We start from the raw sequence: 18,822 nt of genomic DNA on the forward strand, positions 1-18,822 counted from the left end.
ACACACACACACACACACACACACACACACATACACACAATATATATATATATATATATATATATATATATATATATATATATATATATATATATATATATATATATATATCCATACTTGCTTGCCTTAGTCCATTTCCGGCGCCACCCCGCCCCACAGGAAACAGCATCTAAAACGGTTACTTTGCCGGAAGAGATGGTGCATCTGAGGAAATAAAATCCAGGCAATGTGCACCATAGTAGCTGTATTTCCTAGCCATCATAACCCTAAAGCTCACACGGTCAGAATCGACACCGCACCTCAGACACACAAAGCCGAACAACCGTGTCATGTACCACAGGTGTTGAGGGAAGAGGATCTCTGGTTGATGAGGGTGGGTGGATGGGGTAACTACAGAGGTGGAATTTTCTAATGGGGTTCAGACCTGCTTGTTAAGGTGGTAATGAACGTACTACTTGCTGGTTCCGTGGCAGGCACTTCGATCATTAATCTTGGCAAGTGTCCAGACAAACGACCCTCGCTTAGAAGGGAATACAGATACGATCCAAATGATCCTATGAAGGGAGTACACAGATACGATCCAAATGATCCTATGTGAAAACAAAAGAATATCGTAGACGGAAGTATATGTATTCAGAAACTTCGGTCGCACGTCCCGCAGTGAATCGACTTAGGTCCAGTCGTCACCAGACCTGATCGACGACCGACCTGATCTGGGTATATTTGTATCGATCGACGCCGCAATCCGTCGTCTGCTCCCTCGCGGGCGTTCGTTATCCTCCCGATAACTCAAGAACAGGAAACAGCAGGACCATCAGACTTGGTATGGCGATCCATCTGGATCTTCTCTAGTCAGGGTATGATTTTCTACTCATGGGGTCAAAGGTCAAGGTCATACGGTAGATGAGTAAGTGGGTGTGAGCAGTGAGTCACCGAGATGCATGATTCTTGTATTTTTAGAACTTGAAAGTTTACATTGTATCCTTCCGGCGTTGTTTATCACATCAAGGGGTCAAGGGTCAAGCTCTGCATTAGTCAGTATGCCAGTGCCATGTGGCCTGGGAGGGGATGGGACACATGTAGTCGAGATGATGAACCCATCAATAACCCAGGCTCACATGCACAAGCACCCGCTTCTCGCCATGGTCTCCAGCAGCCGTGAGGTGAAAGAACACCACACCCTCTTCACCACTTCCTCCTACTCCTCCTCCTCCTCTCTCTCCTCCCTCGTTCACTCCATCATGTAACACAGACAGCTAAACCTTGCCTATAATGCTCTTCAGAAAATCCGCCACTGCCATCGATCAGCTAAGTGCTACAGACGTGTAATGGACGATTCAAAGGAAAATCTCATTTACAGAAATTCGTGCGAGACATAAATAGCCTACAGTCCCCAAGCGAGAGGAATGACTGGGGAACGCATTCCTCCCCCTGGTGGATGACCCAAGTGTGGTCAGATGATCTATACTGAGGAGGAAGGAGGACAACGATTTAAAGCGTCCTAGCTTCGTCTCTTCGATGTATATCAACTGACTCATATTTCTCTCTTGTGTCTCCCCTGATGATGTGATTATTTCACGAAAGTGCACTTGGGAACTTATCGTGTTTCATTTTCCCCGTGGACTCATAGGAATATATATATATATATATATATATATATATATATATATATATATATATATATATATATATATATATATATTCCAAAAGAAGGAACAGAGAAGAGGTCCAGGTGAGGATATTCCCTCAAAGGCCCAGTCCTCTGTTCTTAACGCTACCTCGCTATCGCGGGAAATGGCGAATAGTATGAAAAAAAAAAAAAAATATATATATTACTATGAGTCCACGGGGAAAATGAAACACGTTAAGTTCCCAAGTGCACTTTCGTGCACTATATATATATATATATATATATATATATATATATATATATATATATATATATATATATACTTTTTGATAGGGGATAGGGGATTAAGAATACTTCCCACGTATCCCCTGCGTGTCGTAGAAGGCGACTAAAAGGGGAGGGAGCGGGGGGCTGGAACTCCTCCCCTCTCTCTTTTTTTTAATTTTCCAAAAGAAGGAACAGAGGGGGGGGCCAGGTGAGGATATTCCAAAAAAGGCCCAGTCCTCTGTTCTTAACGCTACCTCGCTAACGCGGGAAATGGCGAATAGTTTAAAAGAAAGAAAAAAATATACTTTTTGCTGTTTTTTTTTGTCTCCACTGGATGTTTTGAGGTTCCAACAACCCACAGTGTCCTCTGGGGTCTGGTTGTGACATCTGGCAGGTCACAGCTTTGGCAGTGTGAACAGCTGTTCCAGGCTTCACCCACCTACGTACATACACACAGCTGGAAGCTCTTCATGGTGTATGAACAGGATCCTTTACTGTCCATGGTCCGAGGCTCCTAAGACATCTGGTTTGAGTTTCGCATGACAAGAGGTTTAAAGCAATGGAGTTGGGAGGCTCCCACTGTACGTGGTCGGAGGCTCCTATTGTACATGGTTGGAGGCTCCCACTGTACGTGGTTGGAGGCTACTATGTTACATGTCTCTTTTAGAAATACTTTGTCCTAGTTAGAACACCTATTATAAATTGCGAAAGAGGACAGCTAATATAAGCTTCGCAGGCGAGACTTACACATAGGTAAGGCTTGATGACAGCTTCAGACCTTTGCAAATATTTGGCACGAGTAGAAGTCTCCATAGGTTTTGTGTGTGTGTGTGTGTGTGTGTGTGTGTGTGTGTGTGTGTGTGTGTGGTGTAACACTATAATGCAACACAAGTCCTCGACGCTCACTCGCCTTAGTGTTTGTTTGCCTTGTGGTGACGTATGACTGATGGCAACACTCCCCCGCCCCCAACCCACTTTGTTTACACTTACGAGCCCTATTAAAGTGATGGTGTTTACCGCGCGCCATGTTCTTCCCCCTTATTCACCCTTAACATCCCCTTCTCGGCAAAGGGTATATGTTAATGCTTCCACCCTTTACTAAGGGTGGTAATGGCTACAGCCTTTACTAAAGGGGTTAATGGCTACACACTTTATCAAGGGGGTTAATGGCCACACCCTTTTCTAAGGGCGATAATGCAGCCAGCTGTACCTTCGGCTGAATATCTTCAACGCTCCATTACCCTCAGGGAAGCACATCGCCTCACGGGGCAACCTGGCGCATCGCCCCACGGGGCAACCTGGCGCATCGCCCCACGGGGCAACCTGGCGCATCGCCCCACGGGGCAACCTGGCGCATCGCTCCACGGGGCAACCTGGCGCATCGCTCCACGGGGTAACCTGACGCATCGCTCCACGGGGTAACCTGGCGCATCGCCCCACGGGGTAACCTGGCGCATCGCCCCACGGGGTAACCTGGCGCATCGCTCCACGGGGTAACCTGGCGCATCGCCCCACGGGGTAACCTGGCCACCGAAGCATGACTGAATCATGCAACATGAGGGGGTAGGAGTAACCCTCTTATCATAACCAGGTCATGACTGTTCATGTTGTGGCTGACGGGTCAGTGGACGCATCGAACCGTCATGCAAAGATATGATCTTCCCAGACAGGGGGCCAGGGAACACAAGGATGCTTTCTAGTGGGAGAGAAAAAAATATATTTATTATGCGCCAGTGTCCTCCTTCTGTCGGGCCAGTCGCTACAGCACCGCTAGAGAACACGATAATGTGCCCTGTGTCACAAGTGGAGAGGGGTCATGCGTCTTTTCCCAGTAGGTCATTTCGTTTCTTCCAGGTTAGGTTGGCAATACTGCGGGCGGTAAGAGAGGCTGTCATTAATTCCGGGATTGACACTGGTGTGTGTGTGTGTGTGTTGTGGACGGGAGCACACTAGGTACTGCTGGAGGGCCCCAGGTCAAACCAGCATCAGGTCTTGTTATATAGGGCAGGTGGCCAACCAACCAACCAACCAACCCCACACAACCAGACACCAGGATACGAGCGGGTCTTCCATGTGTTACCCCTTACCTCCAGGGGTTCGCCCGGTGATGAAGAATGTCACCAAACACTCAAGATACATATCTGTTACGATTACAGATCCTGAGAGAACCAAACACGACATGAGGCAACCCGATTCTGAACACTTACCCTTCAGAAATTTCAGTTTCCACGGGAGGGTGAGGAAGCTATGATCTTGTGGCTTCTTTGTAGTGAAATGTTATCTCTTAACAGCATTTGGTCGCCCGCCAGACGTACGGCAACCAAGCCCACATGGTTGGTGCCGCCGGGCCTCTCGATGCTATCGGGTTGAGCTGCTAGCTCTGTATACAGGAGGTTAGGTGAGGTTAGGTTAGGTTAGGTTAGGTGAGGTTAGGTTAGGTTAGGTTAGGTTAGGTTAGGTACTACAGACATTAAGGGTCGAGTGTTGGTCAGTATGAGTGTACGCGTTGGTATACTCGTTACTGTCCATCTGGCTCTCTCTGGTCTAGCCCGTCCAACCTCTATCCTTTCTCCTCCTCCTCCTCCCTCCACTCCCTCCGCTCCCTCTGTCGCCGTCTCTTTCCTAATTATATCGTCAGGTAATCTGACAGAAGCGGCGACTACCCCAGGTTGGAGCACATCTTCTACGATAAGCCGCCTGGCCTTACCAGATGCCCCTCGCTGTGTACGGTGTCCATCACTGCCAGCTTATCCTGTCGTAGGTGCAAAGCTCGAGCGATCTCTCTCTCTCCCTCTCTCTCAGCTGTGCCCACACCTCCTCCGAACTCGTATGCCAAACCATGTCTTCCTAAGTGACATGGATCCACACCAGATGAAATTCTCTTATCAAGTCATCACTCACTGTGCCAATAGCGCTTTCCACTCTTAAAATTAACCGTCCATGTTTGTATTTCTAACATATATACACGTCTTAGGTTTCATTCTTTTAATCAGTAATGTCAGATATTAAACTAAGATTCTTTTTTCTTCCTTAAGAGATGGGTTATCGCCAGCGGGACCTGCCCTGGTGGCTGACAGATCGGGGTGTTCATCTTCAGCAACTGTGAGCGCGGGAGGGACCTGAGGAACTCAAGACGAAGGAACCAGTGTTGGACTTCGAGAAAACGGAACGGAAGTGAGAGGGGGAGCGAAAGAGAGAAATGTGAGTTTACGGAGGGTGTGAGTACATAGAGGAATGAGACAAAGAGGCAGTAGAAAAGAGTTATTAACTGACGAACGAATTCATGAATTGTCTCGAATGTAGTGGGGATACAGATGGCCATCCTTCGATGAGCGGATATAGAAAAAGAGATTCTTCTTTAAGGATTTTAAGAAAGCTGTCGATGACAGATAAGAAACTACACTCATCACAAAATGAAGGAGACAGACGGCGTATGAGAGGTTCAAGAATATGCTGAAGAGCACTGAACCGCTGGGCATCAAGGTCAAAACGTTCACAATGAAATGCTAAAAGTATACAATGTGTCGTCAGAGCTGAGGGCTCTGATGGTCAGGCTAAAAGAAAACGTAAGCTAAATTTCTGAAACACCCTACTGACGTCACAGTCGTAGGCGTCCTGACAGAGTAGTACCTCCACTGATAGAGCGACAACGATGATGACACCCCCTGGGCCTTCAGGCAGGTCCTCTGCTGGCGCCTGTAGTCACACAAGCCTACGGAGCGAACACCTCAGGACCACAGGTAAGGATGACAAGGATCGGAACAATTTGGACAGTCTCCTCATCTCTGGTTAAATTCTCACACAAACAAATGCAGACGACGTTGAGCCGTTGTGAAATCGAAGACCCTTTAAGAGTTTCTTTTTATGTTGAGGGATCCAGCCATGGACAAAAGTCCATAACAAGGCCGGGCCTTAATTGAAATATAGAGAATTATGAACCAAAATAATAAAAACAAGGGAAAGTATTTACGAATTTTGGAGGGTGTGAAAGACCTGTATTTTGAAATGTACCAGTTCATAGCTATTGGAAAAGACATGAGAAGGTGGAGGGTTCCAAAGCTACGACGTATAGGGAAAGAAGTAGGTATTAAAACGGCCCACCCTCGAGTTGCCGATGGCCACACAATAACCATGTGACGCAGCAACTTGCGGAGTATTGCGTGGTCTAGCTAGTGGTGGGGGTACACAAGCAGCCACCTCTCGGGATCAAAAATCAAAGTAATACCTACAAAAAAAGGGAAAGTGAACCAACATTGCGGCGTAAGGCAAGGGGGTCAAGTTTGGAAGTTAGCGTGGGACAATTGATAAGGCAGGCCGCTTCGACTCGACTCTGTCAAGTAAAGATACAGAGCAAGAACCACCCTAAATGTGAGAGCAGTACTGCATACAAGGACGAATCAATCCCTTGTACAAACGGAACAACTGTTCAGAAGAGAAGTTCCCACATCTAAACAGGACATCCAGTTTCTTAGAGGCAGACTTAGCCATTCCTGTAACGTGGGGTTTCTAAGAAACAGTGGATGTTACAGTAATACCAAGTATGTACACAGAGTCAAGAGGTGGAGTTACAGAACCGTCCAGGGAGAGACGAGAGTTGTGAGGAGTCTTCGATAGAGAGATGGGTAGAAAATGGGTCTTAGGAGGCATCAAACTTAAGATTCTGTATACCCAACTGAGATATCCTGTCCAAGTTCACTGACCCACCACTGATGTTGTTCATGTGTTACTCGTGCTCCTGTTTTTGTCTGCTGTTCGTGTTGTTGCTGCGTTGTTCGTGGTGTGTTTTTGTGTTCCTGTTGTTGTTGTTGTTGTTGTCTTTGCTCTGCTGTGTTGTTGTGTTTGTTAGTGCTGCTCGTGTGTTGCCCAGCTCTCGCTGTTGTGGTGCACGTGTTGTTTTTAGTTGTTGCACTGCTCGTGTTGTGTTTTTTTATGTGTTGTTTATGTTGTTGCAAACATACGTTAAACGACTTTGTTTATAAATGCAGAGTGGCCAGAAATCACGAGAGCGGACGTTCCACTTGGCGCCACAAAGTGGCAGACAATAGTTAGGAAGTAAGTGGCATCCCCCGGGGGTCTGTCACCAGGTCCCTTCTCCACCCCCGTACTCCCGCCACACGGTCCTCAATCACCACCTGAGGCCGACATCAGCTCCACCTGGGGATCGCCCGGAGGGAAAAGTAACTCTTCCCCGTCCCCCGTTTTTTTACGGTAATGGAACTAGGAGGGCGAACTGTCAGGGGTTAAAGAAGAAGTTGAGCGATGTTTCTTGGGGCGTTTGAACGCGGGAGTTCGACGGACGCTTCGCGATGTTGTAGTTTTCTAACTTTTTCATGACCGTTGGCGAGAGAGAGAGACGAGACGGGAAGCTAAATAGTTGTTTTGAATGAGCAGCTCACGAGAACCATAGCTTGTATAGTTTATGACTGTCTGACCTACAATCATGGGTCATACTACATGTTATATCTTACTCTCCAACTATAGACGTCGAGAATATAATTCACTCACGATTTACTTTTCATAAAGTTGCCAAAAGAATGGAAAAAAAAACTATCGTTCTACCAACGTCATCCTGGGTTTTATGTGAGTTCCTGAGCCAAAGATGTCGCCTTAATGACAGGTGAGGATACATGAGTGAGCAGGTGAGTGTAGGGACGGGAGGAGAGGCCTCATAAACCTATATGTCAAGAGAGGGAGAAGCCATCGAACACACTCATCTGTCGTCCACCAATCTCGTTGCTGATGACTTCACCAATGCCTCCGACTCACTGCACTCACAGAGCAGGTGGAGAAGGCCATCAAGTGCCACCGTCCCTTCGACCATCACCCATCGCCTGCGATGACGCAATGACATTCCTCTCACAGCTGACGAGGGAGTCAGGAGCGGCCATCACTCTCGCGTCATGTCTCTTCGTCACCACCGCCGGTGAGGCAAGGGGTATTACTGTCTCACACACCCACAACCCAGGGGTCAACCAGTCCCGTCCGTAGCGCAGTTCCTGACGCGCATCCAGGGTTCCTGCAGTGGTGTGAACATCCGACACCCTACCATTACTCTTTAATAAACTCTTATACCAGGAAATGTTTGGGACGTGGCTGCTGTATAGTGTCCTCGCTTTATCCCACAGATATACAAGGAAGGGGTCGTGTGTATCCTTTCTTTACCACACAGATATACACAACAGGGGTCAGAAATAAAGACGCAAGTCTAGCTATGTCCTTGGCTCTATTACTCTTCATTATCATCGCTCGTTGACATTACTGAACGAGTTCAAAATCACACGTGAACGCTGATGAACACAGCCTACGAAGAGGATTCGCCAAGACTCCTTACAAAAACACAAATCCACACGAACAGTTAAGAAAACTGTTGGAACACAGTGTCTTTAGGGAACATCAAGGCACTGTGCCACGCGGACCACATGACTGGCAAGCGGGTGGGTCTCACCAAACAGTCACTCACTCTCATATACGTGACTGGAATGCAGATACGGGACCCAGACCTGGAGCAGCAGCGTGTTGCCAACAGTTCAATACCAATGTTTACCAGACTAAGGCTGAGGTATCCACCAGGTATGGAGGACGGTGCCTCATAGTTGTGTAGCGTACTGCACACCTGGGGTGGAATGTAGTGTTCGCCAGATATGCTTTGGTTACCAGGTGTGTAAGGAAGGTTGCACCAGGTATGCCGTGTAGTGTTTACCTAGTGTGGAGCTGTGTGTTCACCAGGTGTGGAGCGGTAGGTTCAGTTGTGTGGATCACAGTTCCCATCAGGGGTGGACGATAGTGTCTATGAGATGTGGACCATAATTTCCACCAGGTGTGGACCAGTTTCTACCAGGTGTGGACTAGTTTCTACCAGGTGTGAACCAGTTTCTACCAGGTGTGGACCAGTTTCTACAAGGTGTGAAGCATAATTTCCTAACAGTGTAGAATCCATCTCCATTGACGTCCTAATACTGTATCCATTGACCTCCTGGTCTTAAAGCACAACCCATGACCTTACTTTTTACAATGTATGGAGCGCAGTTTCCTCCAGATGTGGGCGTAGTTTCTACCAGATATGGGAGGTAGTTTCCTCCAAATGTGGGCATAGTTTCCACCAGAGGCAGAGCGTAGTTTCCACCAGGCATGGAAAGTAGTTTCCACAAGATGCAGAGTGTAGTTTCTACCAGAAAAGGGGCGAATGTTTCCACTAGATGTAGTTTTCTCCAGATGTAAGACTGAGTTTCCACCAAGCGTAGATAGGAGTTTCTACCAGGAATGGAACATTGTCTCCACCATGTATAGGACGTAGTTTCCGCCAGTGTATCAGTAATCCGAAACCTCACATATCCCCTCTGAACCTTGCCTTTGTGTGCATTGTGAACCTGGCAAATCGGATGTAAGCGTGTGAGTCTGATTCCCTAATTTACGTCAATCAGGAGCAATTATTTCCATACGATATGCTGGTGCTTCGGAATAATGATGCTTCGAGTCTATGATGTTTCGAAATAAAGATTCGTTACTCTCCCGTGCTACCCCCTTGTGGCATCACACGCCCTTGTGGCTCGCTTTACGCCACCTCACGTCTGCCTGTCTCAGATAACACACTTCCCTCTACACGAACTCTTGGTCATATGAGTGTAAACGCATGACGAAGAACCAGGAGGAGAGTGAGCTGCAGTTAACTCTACAAGTCCTTCACCTAAGAACGGCTCTTATGAAGTGCCTCAATTGAATGCTTTAACAACACACCCCATTCACAACACATCACAACCCACAGAGCCTGAATAACTAATTTCCCCTTGCATGAACTGTTGTTAGTGAGCGGATGTGTGTAGACACATAACGAAGGTTTTCCATGTAAACCTTTGGCAACGGAATGGATCAGAAAGACCCTAGCGGAGCGACTGTATCATAGGAGAGTCAACCATGACTGAGTGGCCTGTGCGTCCTTAAATTGATCGGAAGAGACTCCTTGAAAGGCTGAACGAGGCGGAGAAGTGTTCCTTGGAAGGCTTAGCGAGGCGGAGAAGTGTTCCTTGGAAGGCTTAGCGAGGCGGAGAAGTGTTCCTTGGAAGGCCGAACGAGGCGGAGAAGTGTTCCTTGGAAGGCTGAGCGAGGCGGAGAAGTGTTCCTTGGAAGGCTTAGCGAGGCGGAGAAGTGTTCCTTGGAAGGCCGAGCGAGGCGGAGAAGTGTTCCTTGGAAGGCTTAGCGAGGCGGAGAAGTGTTCCTTGGAAGGCTTAGCGAAGCGGAGAAGTGTTCCTTGGAAGGCTTAGCAAGGCGGAGAAGTGTTCCTTGGAAGGCTTAGCGAGGCGGAGAAGTGTTCCTTGGAAGGCTGAGCGAGGCGGAGAAGTGTTCCTTGGAAGGCTTAGCGAGGCGGAGAAGTGTTCCTTGGAAGGCTGAGCGAAGCGGAGAAGTGTTCCTTGGAAGGCTGAGCGAGGCGGAGAAGTGTTCCATGTGAAGATCAGTTGTCGCTCTAAGCCCAAGGTGGAGGCGTGGCGGCAACAACGACCACAGGAGAACGGAGAGGTGCAGGGCTGGGAGGAGTCCCAGGAAGGGATGGAGCGCCTCACTACCGCACACACACACACACAGACACCTGGAGTGAGGATGGGAGATCGTACCGAGCAGCAGCCAGATATGAAAGATTCTTTTCTTCTTTTCCTCCTCCTGCTCCTTTCATGTACGCACCTACCAGTTGTTGTTGGGCGCCTGCGAAGGGCCAAAGGCTATCTTGGCTGGCTAGGTATAGCCCTGGATGCCCCATCCAGTTCAAAGCAATACATGAAAAAAGAAAAATTGCTGACACAGAATGGAGGAACCAAACGCTGTAATGAAAATGCAAAGCAGTATGCAGATTAACTATGATGACGTGGAAACAAAACCCATTTTACATTTTCTCTGCTAGTTCTCAACTATATCGTTAAGTGTAAACGTAGTTTATAGAATTGCTGTGTACAAACAATAGAGAAAAAGTTGTACGAGTACGATTTGAATATGATATTCTTCACTGCTACCATCCCTATTTGGTTTTATGGACTTGTATGCATTCCAAATGCATTCTTGCAATTCTACTTTGTTTTTTTTCCTATAATAGTAGTGGAGTTGCGCTTATGGATGGATACGTTTGTGGATGTTGTCGCTATTTGTGTGTTCTGTAAGTACTTGCATTATACATGAAGAGGGAAGGAGTTTTACACTCGTGGGGATCTGCAAACACTTATGACCAGTGTATTTCACATAATTTTGCGTAATAAGTGAGTAATTAATCCTACACGACACTTTCTGGGATACATCTAGGCAAAAATATCTACCCAAGATCAATTATTGTCGTGACAAATGAAAGTCGGAGAAGGATAGATATACTCAAGGGACGAGATTTCTAAGACATTCTTAAACTGCATCGGCACATGACCATGTCTGAAGGTCGACCGAGAAAAAGAGGAGTGTGATTCCAGCCACAGACTCCACACCTGATCAAACACCTCAGCCACAGCGTTGGTGAAACCTCACGCACGTCAACGCCCTCTGCAACGCGTGACAGAAAGAGAGCCATTAACTTTCCAAGTTGGACAAGGCGTGACAACTGGGTACAAAATTCCCCCCCAGGTCATCATATTAATAAAGCAATGAAAGTATTACGCCTGAACGAACCTTCAATTGTTTCGCCTCCAGCCCTGGGTCCGTGTGAGTGGCGACCACATCAACGCGCCACACACGGACCATCGCTGACAGTGACACATGTTGCCAATCTAACGTCTGTGTGAATCATATCAAAATCTGGTTCATTTTCTTTGTCATTACTGTGTAAATATATGTTTTCAATAATAGATTAATAGATTCAAAAACTTCTGGGAAATAGTTTTGGATTAAAAAGGTGGAAAATAACGTAAAATTACTTTTCATTTAAGGAGTTCGATCGACCGCCCTACCTCCTTCCCCCCAACTAGCGCCGGGGAAATTTAAAACGCGTATTCACGTACAAAATTGTCATTGGAGTTCTGTGCATGTATTTTTTTTAGGTGATATCATTTAAACAACAGTTATTTCTCAATAAAACGACAGAGTTTCTCGCAACTTTTTGAGAGCCTGTGATACAAAAGAATTCTTTAACTGGCCATTACTGAACTTTTTTTCCCCCCCTTAAGTCGTCAGTATCCTTGTTTTCGACTGGTATAGATAAAGATAACTTGGACGAATTTGGGGAGTTCTTTAAGGCCATCAACCTCACGCTGTCGTACATGATCGGCCCTTAATTTTCTATACTGTAGGTATAATGAACACTTTTCATATGAGAAAAAAACAAGTTGAAAAATAGACCAGTTTGTCAACTCGCTCCTGTGTCTCTGACGTGGTACATCATGAACTATATCAAGGTAAATATCTTCGACTCAGACTCGTGTTTTTACGGGTTTTATAAATGCGTGCAGGTGTGTTGTGGTTGGCTGCGGTAGGGTGTCCAGATGGTGGTTGGATGTGGTTGAAGTCGTCTCCCAAGATCACTTTCCCAAGACAAACAGAAGGTTCATGTTGAGTGAGCTTCTGAAGGTTTAAAACTTCACCATTTTTTTTTTTTCTCTCTCTCGTAAGGTATGGTTTACACACGGGTAGGGGATCAGCCGGGTTGGTGGTCGTGTGTGTGGGGGTATATGTGTGTGTGTGTGTACGAAAAAGATAACCTGTCCAGTTTTTCTACGGTGTTCGCCAGTGAACTGATGTTCTTCTTGATGCTAATGACTCTTGAGGTTATTTATCGTGTAGTTTCTACTTTTTATAGTCCCCTCCTATATCGTTTCAACTCCTCCTTACATTCTCTTTTTTTTCTATCTCCGCCACTATCATTTTTCTTATAAATTCAGCACTTCTCTTTTCTCCTCATTCTAATCCTCCTACCCACAACCCCCACAGCCAAAACACCTCGTCTTGAAATGATGAAGAGAAAAAAAACCTTAATCCAAACTATACTGTTCCTTTATCTCCACATTTTTACTTGACTCTTTACTTCTTCCCGAACTCGCATTATACATACGAGGTAACTGTCACCTGGATTAGACGAACACACTGGCCAACAGACGACCAGCTTAGCATACCCTCGATGCTAAATATTTATGGAGAAAAACACAGTTAAGCTGTTACAAAGGACCTGAGGTTAATTCTTGACCGTCTCTCTCCCCTTAACATACACTATTGGTACTAGTGTGTTAAGCGTCCGAGTGTGTTAAGCGTCCGTGTGTGTTAAGCGTCCAAGTGTGTTAGCGTCTGAGTGTGTTAAGCGTCCGAAAGTTATGCTTTTTACCGTCGTGTGCACACACCCAGTTACGATGGCTAGGATGTGGCCTCAACTACACCCCACACACACCCTACACACCCCATACATCCTCCAGTTCACAGATTCAAGCTGGAGAGCTACTGTGGTGTGGGGGTGTGGTCTTCTCCACCATCCCAGGATGACGAAGAGAAGTGAGCGGGGTGTGGTCTTCTCCACCATCCCAGGACGACGAAGAGAAGTGAGCGGGGTGTGGTCTTCTCCACCATCCCAGGACGACGAAGAGAAGTGAGCGGGGTGTGGTCTTCTCCACCATCCCAGGACGACGAAGAGAAGTGAGCGGGGTGTGGTCTTCTCCACCATCCCAGGACGACGAAGAGAAGTAAGCGGGGTGTGGTCTTCTCCACCATACCAGGACGACGAGGAGAAGTGAACACCGTCAGTGTGGGCTGGTGATGATGTTTACGTCAACACTGTGCACTACGTAATACCCTCTCTTGCCGTGTGGGGTCGCTGCCGGCCTAGCAAGCATCGGTGGTCCGGGTTTCAGCGCACACCTTTATAAGTAAGTTTCCCCTCCCCACATCCCCCACACACACACCCTCCTCACAACTACAACTCCGTACTAACAACCCACAGACATCATGGGAAGGTACCCAGCTGCTGACCCGTTCTTCATCGGTTATATTTTCCACACACAACAGCCGAAAACGATGCTGTTTTAACTTTTCGCTTGTTAATCGCCCACGTCCTTCTAATCTCTCCTCGCCAGCCTAATCCTCCCCTTTGTATAAAAACGTTCTGACAGGTAATGTGGGGCATACGTGGCTTGTTAGTGTTTTTGCTGCAAAAACTGTTGACTACCGTGGGTTCGTAGGCTCATATTATATATATATTTTCTTTCATACTATTCGCCACTTCCCGCGTTAGCGAGGTACCGTTAAGAACAGAGGACTGGGTCTTTGAGGGAATATCCTCACCTGGCCCCCTTCTCTGTTCCCTCTTTTGGAAAATTAAAAAAAAAAAAACGAGAGGGGAGGATTTCCAGCCAGTTAGAGAGAGAGAGAGAGAGAGAGAGAGAGAGAGAGAGAGAGAGAGAGAGAGAGAATCACCAACAGGACATCGAAAAGGGAAGGGTAATCATACAATAAACAACCACGCCAACTTGGACATCACCTCGACAACGTTGCCACACATAAGTAACAAAAATCAAATCATAAAAAAAGACAAAAATCAATAAGAGAATTCAACCCTCTGTACTTCACGTGCGATCATATTTAGAACGAACAACGTAAGTAATGGCTTATCATCAAGAATAATAAGATCTCTGATGGCATAGCCAGTCGTATATGAAAAATAATGGCTTATAATAAAGAATGATAAGAAAATCTCTGATGGCCCAAAGTTGTCAGTCGTATATATAAAAAAAATCGCGAGACATGTATCGGCAACACTGCACTGGAACTCGCAATTGTAAACATAAGGACTCGTTTGTGCCACACGTACCTAACTACCACTAAGCCGACTATAGTATTACTATCCGGCAACATACACAACGTCTGGATGAACTGATATGCGAGTCTGATTTCCATATATTCTCCCCACGAACACCTGAGACGGAATTGAGAATAATTCAAGATTTGTGTACACACGCCAGGAGTCCTACAGTCCTACCACTGTTATGAGACTGGTTACGAGCCACTGTGCCTTTAAATGGCAAGAAGCCTTTACACCTTACCAGCTCTGGCCTTTTCCTGATGTACCACTGCGTTGTCTCTTTATTTTTCTATGTATAAAGCCTAATCATTAGCTCTAATGTTCTATAATCGTGTGTGGTTTTGTGTACCTTATACAGCCAGGCTAACAGTCGTGTAGTGTAAGGTTACGCTGCCGGGTGCCAATTGCGTTAAGTAGCGTATCACCCTATTTTACTACACTAATTAGTAAAGGCTTACGGGAGAGTGGAGCTGCTTCTCATGGCCTAACAGTCATTATACAGTTACCTTCAGTTATTTTGTTCTCATTTGACGTATGATCAGTTGAAACATGATTGTCAAACAAGTTTCAACATAAGTCACCTGTAATAATTCGAAACATCATCGCCAAACAACACTGGACATATCTATAATCAATGAAAATATTATGGCCAAACAACACTGGACATATCTATAATCACTCGAAACTATTATGGCCAAACAACACTGGACATATCTATAATCACTCGAAAATATTATGGCCAAGCAACACTGACATATCTATAATCACTCGAAACATTATGGCCAAACAACACTGACATATCTATAATCAATGAAAATATTATGGCCAAACAACACTGGACATATCTATAATCAATCGAAAATATTATGGCCAAACAACACTGGACATATCTATAATCACTCGAAAATATTATGGCCAAACAACACTGGACATATCTATAATCAATGAAAATATGGCCAAACAACACTGGACATATCTATAATCAATGAAAATATTATGGCTACTGGACATATCTATAATCACTCGAAACATATGGCCAAACAACACTGAACATATCTATAATCACTCGAAACATTATGGCCAAACAACACTGGACATATCTATAATCAATGAAAATATTATGGCCAAACAACACTGAACATATCTATAATCAATGAAAATATTATGGCTAAACAACACTGGACATATCTATAATCAATGAAAATATTATGGCCAAACAACACTGAACATATCTATAATCAATGAAAATATTATGGCCAAACAACACTGAACATATCTATAATCACTCGAAACATTATGGCCAAACAACACTGGACATATCTATAATCAATGAAAATATTATGGCCAAACAACACTGAACATATCTATAATCACTCGAAACATTATGGCCAAACATCACTGGACATATCTATAATCACTCGAAACATTATGGCCAAACAACACTGAACATATCTATAATCACTCGAAACATTATGGCCAAACATCACTGGACATATCTATAATCACTCGAAACATTATGGCCAAACAACACTGGACATATCTATAATCAATGAAAATATTATGGCTAAACAACACTGGACATATCTATAATCACTCGAAACATTATGGCCAAACATCACTGGACATATCTATAATCACTCGAAACATTATGGCCAAACAACACTGAACATATCTATAATCACTCGAAACATTATGGCCAAACAACACTGAACATATCTATAATCACTCGAAACATTATGGCCAAACAACACTGAACATATCTATAATCAATGAAAATATTATGGCCAAACAACACTGAACATATCTATAATCACTCGAAACATTATGGCCAAACAACACTGAACATATCTATAATCACTCGAAACATTATGGCCAAACAACACTGAACATATCTATAATCAATGAAAATATTATGGCCAAACAACACTGGACATATCTATAATCACTCGAAACATTATGGCCAAACATCACTGGACATATCTATAATCAATGAAAATATTATGGCTAAACAACACTGGACATATCTATAATCACTCGAAACATTATGGCCAAACAACACTGAACATATCTATAATCACTCGAAACATTATGGCCAAACAACACTGGACATATCTATAATCACTCGAAACATTATGGCCAAACAACACTGGACATATCTATAATCACTCGAAACATTATGGCCAAACAACACTGAACATATCTATAATCACTCGAAACATTATGGCCAAACAACACTGAACATATCTATAATCACTCGAAACATTATGGCCAAACAACACTGGACATATCTATAATCAATGAAAATATTATGGCCAAACAACACTGGACATATCTATAATCAATGAAAATATTATGGCTAAACAACACTGGACATATCTATAATCAATGAAAATATTATGGCCAAACAACACTGAACATATCTATAATCAATGAAAATATTATGGCCAAACAACACTGGACATATCTATAATCAATGAAAATATTATGGCCAAACAACACTGAACATATCTATAATCACTCGAAACATTATGGCCAAACAACACTGGACATATCTATAATCACTCGAAACATTATGGCCAAACAACACTGAACATATCTATAATCACTCGAAACATTATGGCCAAACAACACTGAACATATCTATAATCAATGAAAATATTATGGCTAAACAACACTGGACATATCTATAATCACTCGAAACATTATGGCCAAACAACACTGAACATATCTATAATCACTCGAAACATTATGGCCAAACAACACTGGACATATCTATAATCAATGAAAATATTATGGCCAAACAACACTGAACATATCTATAATCACTCGAAACATTATGGCCAAACAACACTGAACATATCTATAATCACTCGAAACATTATGGCCAAACAACACTGAACATATCTATAATCAATGAAAATATTATGGCTAAACAACACTGGACATATCTATAATCACTCGAAACATTATGGCCAAACATCACTGGACATATCTATAATCACTCGAAACATTATGGCCAAACATCACTGGACATATCTATAATCAATGAAAATATTATGGCCAAACAACACTGAACATATCTATAATCAATGAAAATATTATGGCCAAACAACACTGAACATATCTATAATCAATGAAAATATTATGGCTAAACAACACTGGACATATCTATAATCAATGAAAATATTATGGCCAAACAACACTGAACATATCTATAATCAATGAAAATATTATGGCCAAACAACACTGAACATATCTATAATCACTCGAAACATTATGGCCAAACAACACTGAACATATCTATAATCAATGAAAATATTATGGCTAAACAACACTGGACATATCTATAATCAATGAAAATATTATGGCCAAACAACACTGAACATATCTATAATCACTCGAAACATTATGGCCAAACAACACTGAACATATCTATAATCACTCGAAACATTATGGCCAAACAACACTGAACATATCTATAATCAATGAAAATATTATGGCCAAACAACACTGGACATATCTATAATCAATGAAAATATTATGGCCAAACAACACTGGACATATCTATAATCACTCGAAACATTATGGCCAAACAACACTGGACATATCTATAATCACTCGAAACATTATGGCCAAACAACACTGAACATATCTATAATCACTGAAAATATTATGGCCAAACAACACTGAACATATCTATAATCACTCGAAACATTATGGCCAAACAACACTGAACATATCTATAATCACTCGAAACATTATGGCCAAACAACACTGGACATATCTATAATCACTCGAAACATTATGGCCAAACAACACTGGACATATCTATAATCAATGAAAATATTATGGCCAAACAACACTGAACATATCTATAATCACTCGAAACATTATGGCCAAACAACACTGAACATATCTATAATCAATGAAAATATTATGGCCAAACAACACTGGACATATCTATAATCACTCGAAACATTATGGCCAAACAACACTGGACATATCTATAATCACTCGAAACATTATGGCCAAACAACACTGAACATATCTATAATCACTCGAAACATTATGGCCAAACAACACTGAACATATCTATAATCACTCGAAACATTATGGCCAAACAACACTGGACATATCTATAATCAATGAAAATATTATGGCCAAACAACACTGAACATAT

The sequence above is a fragment of the Panulirus ornatus genome, chromosome 41 (genome assembly GCF_036320965.1).
Source record: "Panulirus ornatus isolate Po-2019 chromosome 41, ASM3632096v1, whole genome shotgun sequence".
NCBI classification, from domain to species: domain Eukaryota; kingdom Metazoa; phylum Arthropoda; class Malacostraca; order Decapoda; family Palinuridae; genus Panulirus; species Panulirus ornatus.